The sequence below is a fragment of the Eumetopias jubatus genome, unplaced genomic scaffold, assembly GCF_037043125.1.
Source record: "Eumetopias jubatus isolate StellerSeaLion01/CBP00866 unplaced genomic scaffold, mEumJub1_p1.0 scaffold_4, whole genome shotgun sequence".
NCBI classification, from domain to species: Eukaryota; Metazoa; Chordata; class Mammalia; order Carnivora; family Otariidae; genus Eumetopias; species Eumetopias jubatus.
This window is the reverse complement of record NW_028274810.1, coordinates 86,168,245-86,181,865: the sequence shown is the minus strand read 5'-3', so window position 1 is coordinate 86,181,865 and position 13,621 is coordinate 86,168,245. Positions and strand designations below refer to the sequence as shown.

At 38.0% G+C, this 13,621-nt stretch overlaps 1 protein-coding gene across 7 annotated transcripts in view; it reads right to left on the bottom strand.

Annotated features, from left to right (window-relative positions):
• EYA3 (EYA transcriptional coactivator and phosphatase 3) overlaps positions 1 to 13,621 on the bottom strand; it is a 122,898-nt gene that overhangs the window by 94,810 nt on the left and 14,467 nt on the right. For 3 of the 7 annotated variants that reach the window (XM_028113624.2, XM_028113629.2, XM_028113628.2), the window contains exon 1: positions 10,845 to 10,964. The exons of the other annotated variants lie outside the window; for them this stretch is intronic. The gene's annotated coding sequence lies outside the window, so the exon portion shown is untranslated. Of the gene's footprint in view, positions 1 to 10,844; positions 10,965 to 13,621 lie in introns of those variants that run through there. 7 annotated transcript variants of the gene reach the window in all.

Sequence of the window (13,621 nt, the reverse complement as noted above, 5' to 3'; positions counted from 1 at the left end):
GATTGAGGAACACTGAATTTTTTCCCATATTTTAAAAATTTTAATTCCAATGTAGTTAACATACAATGTTGTATTAGTTTTACCATAATAGTGAAGTTTAAACACTTGTTATTTTATTTTACTCTTTTCAACATAATTCACCTCTGTAAGAGGCAGGTTTGGCAAGCTTGAAGCATTAACTCTGGAGCCAGACTACTTAGGTTCAAATCCCAACTCTACACTGAAGAATGGTGTGGGAGTTTAGTTATTTAACGTTCCTGTGCCTCAGTTACTTCACCTGTAAAATTGGAATCATAAGTGTCTTTGTCATAAGATTTAAATGAGTTAATATTTGTGAAGCTCTCAGGATAGTGCCTGGCACCAGAGTAAACATGATATAGCTATTTGTTACAGAAAAATAAAATAAATAAATATCTTACACATAAGATAAATTCAAGAAAAAATCTGGTCTTGAGTGAAAGTCAATTCAGCAACTAGTTGTCCTTAGTTTTTCAAAGGGAAAATATTAAAATTATTAAGGATGAGGTCCAAATAACAAGAGATTCCTATGAGAGATTAAATAAGTTGGACCTGTAGCTTTGCCTTTCTCATTTGGCTTTGATTCCAAATACCCTACACGAAAACTTTCCCTGTAAGTCCTTTGCAAGGAAAGCTGTTTTCAAGCTCCTGGACAAGAAAACATTGAATGTCAATCACATCCTGTTACTTAGCAAATACCCAGAACTCATCATGGTCACAAATACTTTCAGGAAATCCAACTGGGAGTTGTGAGTTATTAAATGGCTAACATTAATGGAATGTTTTTTATGGGTCCGACACTATTCTAAGTACTTTACATGTATAACTCATTTAATCCTCTCAAGTCTATGATAGGTACTATTTATTATTTTACCATTATATTACCATTTTATAGACGAGAAAACTAAAGTACAAGAGAGTGACTTGCCCAGGGTTATTTACCTAGTAAGTCACCAACCTGGAATTCAAGCCCAGGCAGCCTAGCTTCAAAGCCTGAGGTCTCAAACCACAGCTATGTGCCACTCAATATGGAACATCACAGGCAGTACTGATGACTTTAGAAAGCTGACCAAGCTAAAAATGCATGCTATGCCATGCTATACTCACAAGTAGCCAGAATTCACAAGCCAGATAATAATACTGAGGCAAATTTTCTTCTTTATCCTCTCATTCCCGTTCTTCCAGGCCTCCCAAGTGAATGAGTGAATAAACTGAGGTGCTTTATTATTTTTTTATGACTTACTTACTTTGAGAGAGAGAGAGAGAAACTGCAGGAGCACAAGGGGAAGGGGCAGAGGGAGAGAGAGAGAGAATCTCCAGCAGACTCCTCGCTGAGTGTGGAGTCTCACGCAGGGCTCCATCTCATGACCCTGAGATCATAACCTGAGCTGAAACCAAGAGTTGGATGCTTAACCGACTGCACCACCCAGGTGCCCCAAGTGAAGTGCTTTAAATAGTGCCTTTAACATAGTAAGTGCTCATTAAGTGTTAGGAGGTGATGGTGATAAAAAACTAAGTAGAGTATGCTGCTGACCCTGCCTCACTTTAATGGCTACAATATGCTAAGAACTGTTGCTATCTCTACTATCTTTTCCTCTTTGTGATTACAGGAAAGGAGTTGGGACAAATACATATATTACATAACATGCGGTCCACTCTTCAGCCATGTTACTTTCACCTGATCATCTATACAGAAGCAAACTCCTTCACTCCTCAGTTCCTTTTTTGGTTTACAAAGACTGGATTGGGGCCAGAAGAAAGCAGAATAAAGCAGTTTTGTAAACTTCTGACTAGTTGCCAAGAACAGAAGCAAAGTTTGTGAAAAGCAACTTCATCGACTTAAACTTTGACTATTATTTGGAACCTAGCAAAGGATTCTAATGACAAAAGCTCGGCATGTGACTGAGCATTTTCAACCTCCTGATTCTGTATTACTTAAAAATAATGTGCCTAGATGCAGTAAAGAACAGAGATGACAGCCATGACAGTCAGGGCAATAGGGTCTCCGTCTCTCAACTGTTCTGCATAGTTATTTAGATTAAAAGCTTAACAGAATCAAGGTACATTTCAGAGGAAAAAAAAAAAACTAACAAACCCAATTCCAAAAAGACAATATTGGAAAAAAACTAGCAGTCATTAATATTTTCCAAGCTGCAGGTAAAACACATTAATATCTTATTAACTTAGTGGAGACCAACAGTTTTGAATGAAATACAATAAAACAAAATAGAATAAAAAATATTACAGTTCATCACCAGTAAGTAAAGATAATACTGTTTCACAAAACTCCTGTTTCAATTTTAAACATTAATATGTAAAAGTACTGGATAATGTACATATGTGTGTAAGTACTGGGTAACAATGAAAAACTGCGTCTTATAGTGGGTCATGATCAAAAAAATTTGAAAGCCACTTTATCAGAATATAAAAAACTGGCCAGAGAAAAGGAGGAAAATAAACCACTTCAAACTACATAGGAAATAACATTCAGAGTTTTAGTGGTTCTCTAAGTTACAGTTTTTTAAAGGCAAGCTTCTGAAAAAGAACAAAAAAGGAAAAGGAAACTATCTGCATAAGAATTAACAGTTTAACAGAGTTATTCCAAATAAACAACAATTTCACAGAATGTGAGGTACAGACACTAAATAAATATATACTAACAGGAGATACACAGAAATGAGATAAAGCCAAGATTTTCAGTTCATCGAGCTATTAAATGCCACGCCAACATTAGAGATGGCTTCTCTTTGCAAAATCTCGCATTCTCACTCTCAAGAACTCTTATTCATCAGTGTTATCTAATCACTGATTCAGAACCTACAGCAAAGATTTGGTAAAAAGGAAAAGAGGATTTGAAAAATTCAGTGGATTAATAACACACTGATTTCTAGAGCATTTTTTAATAAAACATGTATATACAATTTTTTTATCCTAAAATGTTCTCTAAATTCCAAAATTTTCTGAAAACCAAATCATATAGACATTATTTTGGATTATGCTGTCAATAAAAAGAGAGTGAAACTATCGTATCAACCTAGTGGGAAAAAAATTAACATCATTGTGCTAAATTAAAATTCCCTCTTATTTTGAAAAAAGGAGAACAGGTGAATCTGACCTAAATCTTTTTCAACTACTATGGAAACTAAAGAATAAAGTTCAATTCCACCTAAGAGCTAATCATTCTAATTTATTCCCATAGTAACAGTGCTGATAGCAATAAACAATTTTCCTAAATTCAGTAATTGCCACATTATTAAATTTCAGATAAAAAAAACTACTGAATTTTAGAAGATAAACTGATTATCAAACCCACATATAAAAGAGTTGCTTTTGAAACAAAAATTAAACATTTAAACCAAAGTAAAAAACATTCTAAATACCAATAAGTAATCATAGCAAAGCTTAGACTTTTCAGCTCCATAACAATATTTTTCCCACCAAAAAGAAAAAAAAAATCAAGACAAAAGGTACTATGAAAAATGGTGTATTTAATTAATGTCTGAATTAATAAACGAAGTTAATATATAAGAAATAAACTAAGTAGTATCCCTAAACAAGTGTCACTTCTTACCAGAAATAAGTGTAGTTTTTTTTGTTAACCAGATCCCATGATTCTCAATTGTTTTTATTTATTTTTATTTCTTTAAAGATTTTATTCGTTTATTTGACAGGGAGAGAGAAAGCACAAGTAGGCAGATGGCAAGCAGAGGGAGAGGGAGAAGCAGGCTCCCGCTGAGGAGGGAGCCCGACGACCCCAAGATCATGACCTGAGCCAAAGGCAGACGCTTAACGACTGAACCACCCAGGCACCCTTCTCAATTGTTTTTAAAATACACAGAAAAATCTCTTCTCATATCTCAGTCCCAGACTCTTACATTAAACTACCACCTCAACTGATATAAAATCATCTCCTTCCCTTAGAGATGCAACAAGAATTTTTATATTTGGGAATAATAAAAGAACAAAAGAATAATATTAATATGATTAATAATATTCTAAATTATTATTTGCATTTTTCAATTTACAATGGAATTGATTTGTGAAAGCTCTCCTCTTTTCTAAGTAAAACTAAAAACACTTTATTTTGCACAAATTTCCAGATTTGAAAATGAGATACAGGTAAGTCACAAATTTCAGTTTTAACTGTTTCATATTCCAAAGTTGTTAAATTAGTATCGGGGACATTAAGATTTCAGAGTTTGAGACTATTACATAAATTTGCTTAATACTTTGCAGATCAAAGAAAGGAAAAATATTAAGATCTAGAGGTAAAACATGTTAGTAATATAGAATGCATTTTATTAAATAATACTGCCTTTTCTCCAAAAACTCAAAAGTAACCAACTTCCACAAGAAAATTTTTTTAAGAGGGAAAGATCCGGTCCTGTTTTCCTGTCTTAATACATAATTTTTGCCATCTAAGAAACATAGGTAGTACAGGGTTTGCAATTTGCCTTAAGCCAGCATTGAAAAAAGACCATGTTGGGCACCTGGGTGGCTCAGTCGTTAAGCGTCTGCCTTCGGCTCAGGTCATGATCCCAGGGTCCTGGGATCGAGTCCCACATCGGGCTCCCTGCTCCGCGGGAAGCCTGCTTCTCCCTCTCCCACTCCCCCTGCTTGTGTTCCGGCTCTCACTATGTCTCTCTCTGTCAAATAAATAAATAAAATCTTTAAAAAAAAAAAAAGAAAGAAAGAAAAAAGACCATGTAAAACCCCCCTCTAAGGTTCCCAGCCAAAAGTGGTATTCTTTTGTTTCAGACAAATTGGATTTTTAACCTTAACCTAAAAAGGAAGAAATCACTGAACTAGTAGAACTCTGTACAAAAAGGTCATGAACTCTGAAGCCAGAAAGACTAAGTTCAAAACCAGCTCTCTGGCTAACTAGCTTTGTTACTTTGGGCAAGTTATGTAACTTCTCTGCCTTGGCTTCCTCCTTTGTAAAATGCAGATAAGAACAGTACTTACTTCACAGGGTTGTAAAGATTAAAGAGTTAATTAATATATGTGGAATAGTTCCTGGCACACACTAAGAGCTATGCTGCTTTTATGTTTACTGTTTTACCATTACCTTTTTACAGTTCAGTTGTGAAGTTTTCCAAATGAAATTTGTTTAATTGTACCTATAAAGAACATGATTTTATATTAAACTGTAATGCAAATTAACACAAGAACCTTAAACTCAATTAATGATGAAGAATCAAAGTGTTTTGAAAACAGAAAATCATAAAATCTAGCTTAAAAAAATCATATACCATTGTCACTGGTAAAAAGTGACACTTTCTTAGGATTAGGCTTATTTTAATTCTAATTATGTTGTCTACTGCTGCTGCTGCTTTTTTTTTTTTTTTTTTTTTTTTGGCTACACCCTGGTGATGTAGGTTATATTAAATCTTATAGTTTAATTCAAATATGTACAAAGAAAGCCAAATTCAGGATTTAAGTGTAAATGTCAGCCTTATATAATGTTACCTGGTTTACATGAACAACCTATATATGTATTATTAAAACTGTACATAGTTGGCACCTAAAATAAATTTGCTAAAAGAAATGTATTACAAAGATTATAGCTTACTATTTTCTAAGGCAAATAAAAGCAAATCTACCTAGTACAAATATTAACCAAGTTAATAAGTTAAAGTGCATCCAACACAATCTGTAGTAAGATCTCTAAGACATTAAGCACTGACTGCCTTGGGGGAGGATCTGTTAACTTACAGTAAGTCAGCACTATTTTTTAAATTTTTCTTTTTAAATTTTTTCTACACAAATGTTAGAGTTATTTGTGTCAGTTCTGTGAAAAATGCCATTGGAATTTTGAAAGGAATTGCACTGATCAGTAGATTGCTGTGGGTAGTAGGGACATTGTAATAATATTAGTTCTTCCAATATATGAGCATGGACTATCTTTCTGTTCATTTGTGTCATCTTCAAATTTTAAATCAATGTCTTATAGTTTTCTGTGTACAGGTCTTTCACCTCTTGATTAAATTTATTCCTAGACATTTATCCTTTTGGTGCCATTGTACACGGGATTGTTTTCTTAATTTCTCTAATAGTTCATTACTGTGTAGAAATGCAACAGATTTTTGTATATTGTCTTGCAAATTTACTGCATTCATTAATTCTAACAGTTTTTTTGTTTAGGTTTTCTACATGTAGAATTAGGTCACCTGCAAATAGTAACAATTTAACTTATTCCTTACCAATTTGGATACTTTTTCTTTTTCTGCCTAATTGCTATAGCCAGGACTTCCAACACTATGATGAATAAATATGGTGAGAGTGGGCATCCTTGTCTTGTTCCTGATTTCAGAAAAAAAGCTTTCAGTATTTCACTATTGACTATGTTTGTGATGGGTCTGTTATATATGGCCTTTATTATGTTAAGGTATGTTCCCTCTATTCCTACTCTGTTAAGAGTTTTTAATCATGAGTTTTATGATTTCAATGGATGTTGAAAGGTCAGCACTATTTATACACTTCCTTTTTTGATTTAAAATACTAATACAGTGGAGCCTGGGTGGCTCAGTCGTTAAGTGTCTGCCTTCGGCTCAGGTCATGATCCCAAGTTTCTGGGATCGAGCCCCGCATCGGGCTCCCTGTTGGCGGGAAGCCTGCTTCTCCCTCTCCCACTCCCCCTGCTTGTGTTCTCTCTCTCGCTGTGTCTCTCTCTGTCAAATAAATAAACAAAATCTTTTAAAAAAATAAATAAAAAATAAAATAAATAAAATACTAATACACGGGTGCCTGGCTGGTTCAGTAGGTAGAGTATGCGATTCTTGATCTCAGGGTCATGAGTTCCAACCCCATGTTGGGTGGAGAGATTACTTAAAAAAAAAAAAAAGAGGTAAAATACTCCTACATATTTAAAAGGAGAAAATAGTAAAGATAAATTTTACGAAGCCCATATGTCTAATAACTTTTTAAAATATACTATAAATAACAAAGAAAATACTCTCATTATTTTTACATTTAATAATTAGATACCCTAAGACTTAGGTTGATGGGACCAAATAAAAATATCGAGACGATGGTGTGGTTGCTGTTCCATTATTTGCTATGTTCTCTGTCAATAAAACATATTCACAGCTTAAGCCATATATTCTGTATAAGAACATGCACCTGCATCTTTAAGTTAATTAGCAGATAGAAAGTCCACCTATTTTCAACTTTATTTCAAATAATTAACCACTTGATATAAATGAATGTATGAGAAAAATAAACTATTCCTAACATTTTTAAATATATTTTGAATTATTTCTATGTTAAACTAGTCTATGTTAACTATTTTGAACTATTCTTCCTCCATTTAAAACACACATAAGTTAAAATATCCTGCTGTTATATGCAGAACACAAAAATCTTTTATTTTTTATTTTTTTTAAAGATTGTATTTATTTATTTGAGAAAGAGAATGAAATAGAGAGAGAGCACATGAGAAGGGGGAGGGTCAGAGGGAGAAGCAGACTCCTTGCTGAGCAGGGAGCCTGATGCAGGACTTGATCCTGGGACTCCAGGATCATGACCTGAGCTGAAGGCAGTCTAACCAACTGAGCCACCCATGCGCCCCACAAAAGTCTTTTAGACAAACAACTACAAAAAAGAAATTCTATCAGCCTTTTATCTGAAAGCAAAACAAAAAGAATGAACTTATGAAGTGGCTTAGGCAGATCACAGAAACCATCACACCGCAAGGTACAAATGGTAAGGACATGGAAGAGGTGTACTTTGTTTCTTGAATTTTTAAAGCTGCATTTTCCTTAAAATATATTCCAGGGTTCAAGAATAAAAATTAAACCATGTAAAAACAAAGCACAGTAGCAAGTAAATGACAAGAAAATAACATTCAAAAATAATTAAGCCAAATAAAAACAGAAAACTGGTAGGCATAAACTAATATGCAGAAATTTATTTTAAATTGAACCTCAGGGTTACAAGCTAAGACTGCCAAACTAAAGGAGAAATTTCTATAGAAAACCTACTGCGATTCCTCTCCTAAGCATTACAAACATCCACTAAGCTGTCTCTAGTGATATATTTGTTTGTTTGTTTGGAAGCTAGGTAAGATGTGCAGGCTTTTCAGTAATTAGCAAGTCTATTAGCATTGGGTAGGAAGACCAGGAGCATGAACACAACTGCTCCCAGACCTCAGGACGTTCATTTCATGTAAGGGCTTTTATGCAGCATTTATATCATAATAAGCTAAAGTGATTTTAGAAGAAAAGAGAGAGAGAGAGACTCCCTAAAACTTTTCAACTTCTACTTCTGCACAACACAATTTCTTTCTAGAGTCCATTTTGAAGACAAAATGACTTTAGCCTTGAATTTAAAAATCTGTCATAAATTTCTTACCCTAAAACTCATTCCTGACACAAATGTACTGAAATGAACCATTAAATGCTATGTTGTGCTCTCTGACCTACAACTTTGAGGGAACCAAAATCCACTTCTGAGTGCATGCGCAAAACTTCTTTATTTGTAAAAACTGACCTTGGAAAAATCACCAATTCTTTAAGTCTTGATTTCCTTATTTGTAAAATGAAGGGGTAAGTTTGAGCTCAATGGTTCCCTCCAGCTGTAAACTGTAGAAATCCATCTAGGTTTAGACTTAGACATGCTCAAGAAATAAAAAGTTCAGAAATGAAAAAGGTTGAAAGAGAGCCTTGAATCAATCCAAATATAAGTCTATCTATGGAGTTCCCATGGCTAAAAAAAAAAAAGTCCACAAAGCTGGAGGTGAGGAAACAGTCAGCCCATACTCACTGGGGTTAGTTTTCGAGGATGCAGAAATGATGAGGCCAGGCTGAACAGAAGCTAGAGTTTCCAGTATAGGTGCTGGGGAAGAGGTATGGGTAAGGAGCTTTCAAAGGGTCTTCCCTCAGCAGTTAGCTCCGGCCTGAACACCAACCAGAAGGGTCCTTCTCTGTGGCATCTAGGACTAATATGGCCAAGCTCCAAAGTCCTTTGCTAAAAATAGCTGAAGGGAGCAGCCCAATTCTGGAATGAGCCAAGGTCTATGCTATGCCTGTGTATGTATATGTATCATATAATGAGAGAAACTTTTCTGTAACTCACCAGTCAAAAGTGAAGCAGACACAAAGCCGTATTTATTCTGTTCACTTAAGTACTAAATTTCAGAGCACGATTTGTATTTCAGAAGCTGCTCAGACAAAAAAAAATTGCAATAAAATGCTAGACACCACCATAAACATCAGAAAAACAAAAATAAAAATCATCCAACCCTGTGTCTCAAAATATACCTCAGATCACAAAATTTGAGAAACCCGATACTAACCACTATTAAATCCAATCTCTTCATCTTAGAGGTGACTAAGAGCCATTAGAGAAATTTAAGAAATTTAAGAGAAACCTAAGTCTCAAGTGAGAAAGAGGTGGTTTTAAGACTAAGGTGGAGGGGCACCTGGGTGGCACAGTCAGCTAAGTGTCGGGACTCTTGGTTTAGGCTCAGGTGGTGATCTCAGGGTCGTGAGATCCAGCAGCATCAGGCTCCAATCTCAGCGGGGAGTCTGCATGAGATTCTCTCTCCCCCATCCCTCTGCTCCTCCTGCTCCTGTTCCCTCTCTCTCAAATAAATAAATAAATCTTAAAAAAAAAAAAAGACTAAGGTGGAAATAGTAAAGAAAAAATAAAAGAATAATAGTAATAATAGTAATAATGTAGTGTAATGGCTGGTTTATGAAGAAACGGGAAGAAAAACAGAAAACTTGTCAATACCATAAAAGTAAAGAAACAATTTGTAAGAGGTAAGGATAAAGATATATATGCACACTGAGCTCAAGTAAAGAAATTGTACTTTGAAATTACTATAGTGCACTCCTTAGCAGAAAACATTTCAGTAACACTAAAATTTTTGGAAATAAGCTTACAAATCTGGGGCTAAAAATCTCCCAAGAAACTCTGTCCTTTGTCATAGCAACCGTCCTGTAAGTAAAGCCTATGCAGAAAAAAAAGGTGATAGTCCCAAGAATATCTGCATTTTTGCCTCAGCTGTGCCCATCCATTCTCATGGAACAGAGAACACAAAAATGACAGGAGGTCCTCATGGCCTGTCAGTTAACAAGACCACACAAGCCCATAGCAGATCCGTGTGCCTGCCACCTGTTAGCCCTCTCCAGAGAGAGCCCCCCCCACACTGTGCTCAGCAAAGAACTGGGAACGCCTTTGTTGTTCCCTAACTACCGAAGTTACCAAAGTTGCGTCTAACACAACGCCTCAAGGCAAAACTTCCCCCAAGACAGATAAATCGGCCCAGACTGGGGCTTTGGCTAAGCCCTCCTCTAGCTAAGAAAAGGCGGGAGAACCCCAGGCGAAGCACAAATGCCACCTATTAGTCCCAGGAAGGGACAGTGGTCGAAGGTGATGGAAGTTGGGGGACGGGACCTAGGACCCCAGAAAGACAGTCTCAGTTTCGCAGTGGAGGAGGGGAAGCACAATGAGGAGGTGGGCAGTCCTGTAAGGGAAAGAACGGCGAGATACCAGGGAGGTGCTAACGTGAGAGGAGGAGAAAAGCGAGAGGCAGTGGTGAGGAAAGCGCTGAGGCAAAAGGCAAGAAAACGGGGCTTGTAACCCGCGGATGAAGACGAGGAAAACAGCCAGGCGAGAGGTGCGCGGCGACAGGCAAGGCTAAGGGGAGGTGAAAGGCGAGGCCGGCAAGGGAAAGGGCTAAAGTGAGGGAAGCATTACAGGGACAAGGGACAGGCAAATAGAACCCCCACCCACAGGGACCGGGACAGAACTTTTGACCCGTCCCCCTACAGGCTGCAATCAACCAGCCGCATTCAGACCCTGTCGCGGCGGGGACTCACCCTAAGGCTGCAGAGGCCCCAAAGCAGGACATGGGTACTGGTCCAGACTCACAGCAGAACCAAGCGGATAGAGGAAACCGCGGCGTTAGCGTGACCCGGATGCGCATCCCTAGGAACCGGAAGTCAGCAGCCAGGGTCACCTCACAATCCACACCTCGTTCCACCAGAAGCCTCTGGGCGCATGTGTCAGGCCTCACGGGGCGGGGCGAGGAAGGGCCTAGACCCAGCCCACTCCGCCATCCCGGGAGCCCCGCCCCCTAGTTACGCCCGCCCCTGGTTACGCCCTGCTGGGAGCCTGGTCAGAGCGTGCGGAGAGGCTGGTTCTTGCTGCGAGCGGGCGGTGGCGCAGCTGATGCACAAGCAGCCGGATAAAGATTTCAGCATTCATATTTTTAGAAGGTCTTTTAAAATTCGTGTAATGCCTGCCTCCCCAAAGCGATCGTGAGAAGAAATGCCGGATGTATGAGATAGATTTAGAAAAACTGTGGGAGGAAGAATGGGTGAGAAGTTTTGGAAGACACTGGTGGGGAGGCGAAGCCAGGGTGGTGTTTTAATTCCCAATATTAGTTTATTTCTAATATTGTAGTAATCTTACAATGACTTCTATTTCGTGCACATTATTTTATGTGATAATTTTGTCAGAAACAATATTTATTAATGCTTCACTAACTTTAAATTACTACCCAAATATGGGCAAGGAGCTGGACTGAATTCGGGTATTGTGGAGGCTTGAGATTTATTCAATTTGAGGGCCCTGTTTAAAAAAAAAAATCCAAAATTACAAATATAATATGAGGTATAAAAATGAATCCTTGGAGTGAAAAAAGAAATCACAAACTACAAATTTTAAAAACTTAACAAATACCACAAAATCCAGAAAATTTACACACTATTTTTAAACTGCTTGATACACCTCTAAAATACTTCTTTTCTGTTTTTCCGTTTTTTTCAGTAGGCACCACGCCCAGCGCAGAGCCCAGTGTGGGGCTTGAACTCCCCACGGTGAGATCAGGCCTGAGCTGAGATCAAGAGTTGGATGCCCAACTGACTGAGCCACCCAGGCACCCCTAAAATACATTTTTCCTACATTTTTGGCTGTATATTCTTTGATCATCTCTTCCTATGACAATTTATTAAGTAATGTCATTTACTAAGATCCTTGACTCCTCTCACACCCCCAGGTTGAATTCATCAGTGAGTTCTGCAGAATCTGCCATCAAAATTTGTTCAGAATCTGACCATTCACTGCTTCTCTTGGTAAAAGCCACAGACTATGTGTGACTGCTCTTTTTTATACCCTTACTTTTCCATGATCTATTACAGCAGCAAACTTCTGTTAAAACCTTAAGCAGATCATGTCCCTTCTCCAATGGACTCCTATTTTCTTTTTAATTTTTAAGATTTTATTTATTTATTTGAGATAGAGCAAGAGAGAGAGCACAAGCAGAGGGCAGAGGGAGAAGGAGAATCAGACTCCCCCCAACCCCCAGCAGGGAGCCGGGTGTGGGGCTCCATCCCAGGACCCTGAGATCATGACCTGAGCTGAAGGCAGACGCTTAACTGAGCCACCCAGACGCCCCTGGACTACTATTTTCAAGTGAAAACAAAAAAATCCTTAAACTGGTCTAGAAGCCCCTCAACATGTGACACCTCTTTCCCCCCACCCAAGTACAACTAACCTCACCTCCTACTCTCCATTAACCCCCCCACCTCAAGACATTTTGGCCTCCCTGCTATTCCTGAAACCTGCACATAATCTCAGGCCCTTCGTGCTTGCTGATCTCTCTGCCTGGAATGCTCTTCCCCCAGATAACTGATCATTCACCCTGTCACCTCCTTTACATCTTTGTTCAAATGTTACCCTCTTAATGAGAATTTCCCTGCCACTGTATTTAAAACTGAAGCACCACCACCCTCTCTGCACTTCCTAGCCCAATTCTTCACTTATTTTTTCTCAAATAACATTTATCCCATCCAACAATTTGCTGGTAAATTTGGTTGAATGTCTTTCTCCCACATATACACACCAAACTGTAAGCTCCAGGAGGGCACAGGTGTCTGTGTTTTTTTCACAGATGTATTTCAGCACCGGAACAGAGCCTAGCACACTGTAGGTGCCCAATTAATGTTTGTTGACCGAAAAGATAAATTGCCCATTTACTTTGCTTTTGCTCATCTGAAACCATGCAAGCTGAGCCACAATTCCACCAGGGGGAGCCCATGAGTAACCAATGTGCTATTTCCCAGAACCGTTATTCCTAAAGCATATACATGTACATAATTCTAGAACAGGGCCACAGAAAAGCACACGAATTCCTCCCGAGGGCAAAGTGTGTTGTAACTACTAACAATAAAAACCCTCCAATGTCTCCACAGTCCCTTAAGAGTAAAATCTAAAAATAAATAAATAAATAAATAAATAAATAAATAAATAAAATCTAAGCTCTAATCTATGGTCCACAAGGCCCTTCTTGACCCATTCTCCCTAACTCTCAGATGTCATGCCCAGCCTCCCTTCCCCTCATATACAGTTCCAGCCATCCTATCTTTTCTTCCTGCACAAGCTTTCTTACCTCAGAGCCTAAGCACATACTGTTCCTGCTCTCTCCAACATTCTTCCCCAAACCTTCCAATGACTGATTCTGCTACTCTCAGTTAAATGCACCCCTGAAGCCTTCCCACAGGCCTCGCCTGGCCTCCTGTCTGCTGTCCAAAGTAGCTCCTGCATCCCCTTCCCATACCTTTTCCTCAGGGTCGCTATCACTATCTGAAATTAC